The following is a 3,311-nucleotide window of genomic DNA, read 5'->3' on the forward strand; positions in this document are numbered from 1 at the left end:
AATAAACTATTTGCTATTCATTTTTAGTTCTTTTTAATTGTTAAATGTAAAAAATAACACACTGTGCAAGCTACATTAGTTCAAAATACTTGTGGGAGGGGGAACCTGGATGACTACCTCACTTTTGAATTTTTTAAGAGGTATAATGAAAATAATCTACTCTTCTAGAATGTGCCTCATACTTGAGCTACAGTTACAAGTTTACTACTTATATAAGTAGTAACTCTTCTTATTTATAAATCCAATCTGACAATGCCAAGAAGTTAGACTTAAAAAATTGCTAAGTTACATGCTTAGCCTACTCACTTGAAGTAAAAATGTTTCAGTGATCCCATAAATCTGTGGTCCCCAACCCCCAGGCCATAAACCGGTAGCTGTCTGTGGCCTATTAGGAGCCAGGCCGCACAGAAGAAGGTGAGTGGCAGGCGAGCGAGTAGTGAAGCTTCATCTGTATTTAGAGCTGCTCCCCATCACCCACATCACCACATAAGCTCCACCTCCTGCCAGATCATCAGGGACATTAGATTCTCACAAGAGTGCAAACCTTACTGTAAACTGCACATTTGAGGGTTCTAGGCTGTGAGCTCCTTTTGAGGATCTAATGCCAGGTGATCTGAGGTAGAGCTGAGGCGGTGATGCTAGCGCTGGGGAGCAGCTGCAAATACAGATCATCATTAGCAGAGAGGTTTAGCTGCACAACAAATGTAATGCACTTGAATCATCCCGAAGCCACCGCCCTACATCTGTGGAAAAAGTGTCTTCCATGAAACCAGTCCGTAGTGCCAAAAAGGTTGGGAACCACTGCCATAAGGGTCCCTTAATGTTCTTTTAATGAGTTCTGACTTATACTGTATATAGAATATTGAATCATAAAAAAATAAATCTTTAAGGAATATGCCATCTGTAGTCTGCTACAGTTAATAATACATTGTATAATTACATTTAATCATCCCATACCACTTATTCATAAGTATAGGCATTAATACTATATCTTAATAAAAGTAATGTACCAATTAGATTCTTTCAAAAAGCTTCCATTTCCTAAATTACATTTAAAGTTGGAAATAACAGTGTTCATGAACTTTGGAAATACAGCATAAAGACTGGAGTCAAGTCTTCTGACTCAAAAGCTATCTTTCTTTTTACTCTGTTAACTCTGAAATAACCTCATCAATATCCACATCGAATCTTCTTCATTATGGGAAAACTGACCTTACATTATTCACAAAAGATTCTAATCTAATTCTAATGACCTTAGCATTTGAGATAGATGTACAATATACCCTATAACTTTGGCATCTAGAAACATCTGTTACATCAGAAACTTAGTATCTATAAAGGAATATGATGATACTGCTACCCACTAAAAGAGGAGACATGCTCATGTTAGGAAACAGCAAATTCTTATTTTGTATCAAGGAAAAAATGAAATAAGTTCTTACATGGGAATTTTCACCAAATACAATTTATAATTCAAGTCCTTTTTGTGGCAACCTGTAAATATAAATACATATAAATAACTAAATTAATTTTCTATGAATTTATGGTGATCTCTGCCTGATAATCTTATATTTTCTTTACAAATATAATAGTAGGGCTGATAAAAAAAATCCATTTCCTTGAAATGAGAAAAGCCCAATGGCCTCTCCTCATCATGTCTGAATACAAAGTTAAATGATTCTCAGCAGTGAACAATTTTAGTTATAACGAAGGACTTCTACAATTAGTGAACATGTATCGCAAGAAATCAAGTTAACTTCTTCTGCTTCATCCTTGGAAACACTGTATTTTCCACCACATTGGCAACTCAGAGAAAAAGAGTGATCATCTTCATTCCAAGACATTTCTTCAAGATATATTTGAGCATCTACTGGCCCCATATTTCTTAGATCATCTTCATGCCGCTGCAGGTCATACTCCTTTTTCGTTTCTTCATTCCCTAGAATTTTCCATGCCTGATCAATTTCAATGAACTTCTGGATACATTTCTCCACTGTTCCTGCTGGTACATCTGTACTTTGTTTATCTGGATGATACATCAATATGAGTTTTTGATACTTTTGTTTTAGGTCTGACACATTCGCAGATGAGTCTGCACCCAGTACACTGTACTAATCCTTTTTTGGTATCTGCTCAAGTGCCATCATCCATTGAACAAGTGGGCCTTCTCAGATCAGCGATGCCCACTTCTCGCCTGCGGTCGGCCAGAACTCGGAAGAGGCCTGTGGCTGTCTTTAATGTCATAGTCTCATTTTTCACCACAAGAAGTAGCAAAGTAGTCCTAAATTTTTTTAAAACATCATTAGTAAAGATTCCAACATGAGATAACAAATAAACATATTCTGTATTCTTGGTGAAATACAGAAACTTTCAAATATTTCAGTAGGCCTAACAAAGGCATTAACTGGGGGTGGCACCGTGAGGCAAGACTGGTGAGGCCTCCTCGAAGGTCTTAGATGCAAAACATCTAAGGAATGCTATTATGTTCCCACTGGGGTTAGGTGGTATCTCATTGTGGTTTTGATTTGCATTTCTCTGATGATTAGATATATTGAGCATTTTTTTTATATGTTTGCAGGCCATTATTCTGTATTCTTTGGAGAAGTTTCTGTTCATTTCCGTTGCCCATTTCTGGATGGGGTCGTTTGATTTTTTTCTTGTTAATTCTTCTGAGTTCTAGATAGATTCTTGTTATTAGACCTTTATCAGAAGTGTAGACAGCAAATATTTTCTCCCATTCTGTGGGTTGTCTATCTGCACTAATGATAGTTTCCTTGGCTGTGCAGAAGCTTTTTAATTTAATAAGATCCCATTTGTTTAATTTTGATGCTGCAGTGATTGCCTTACACCACTTACACTATCCTGGATTAAGTTTAAGCCCATTATCCAAAGTGAGGTGACACAAGATCAGGAAAATGGGCTCCACATGTACTCGCCATCAAATTGGTACTGACTGATTAAAACTATGGTGCTCAAATGGTGGTGGTGTTCACCAGGGATTGGGGGGGGGTAGACCCAGATCTTAGGAATGTGGGGAGCATTGTGAAGGGGAAGGGCATACCTCTAACCTTCCCTAGGGAGAGGCAAAGATATAAAATGTAACTAAAATGTCAAAAAAAAAAAATGTCGGCGGGTGGGAGGGGGGAGGAGGAGATGGGAGTTTACTTAACGCACCCCTGGGAGGATGGACGCACTAGAAGCTCTGATTCTGGCGGAGGGAGGGGTGGTAAGGGCAATATATGTAACCTTAACAATATTTGTACCCCCATAATATGATGAAATAAAAAAAAAAGAATGTTTCCAGCGCTGGG

At 37.8% G+C, this 3,311-nt stretch overlaps 1 pseudogene; it reads right to left on the bottom strand.

Annotated features, from left to right (window-relative positions):
* Positions 1-1,273: 1,273 nt before the first annotated feature.
* Positions 1,274-2,217, bottom strand: LOC105860638 (dnaJ homolog subfamily C member 24 pseudogene; annotated as a pseudogene).
* Between the last annotated feature and the right edge of the window lie 1,094 nt (positions 2,218-3,311).

This window comes from Microcebus murinus, chromosome 16, assembly GCF_040939455.1.
Source record: "Microcebus murinus isolate Inina chromosome 16, M.murinus_Inina_mat1.0, whole genome shotgun sequence".
Taxonomy (NCBI): domain Eukaryota; kingdom Metazoa; phylum Chordata; class Mammalia; order Primates; family Cheirogaleidae; genus Microcebus; species Microcebus murinus.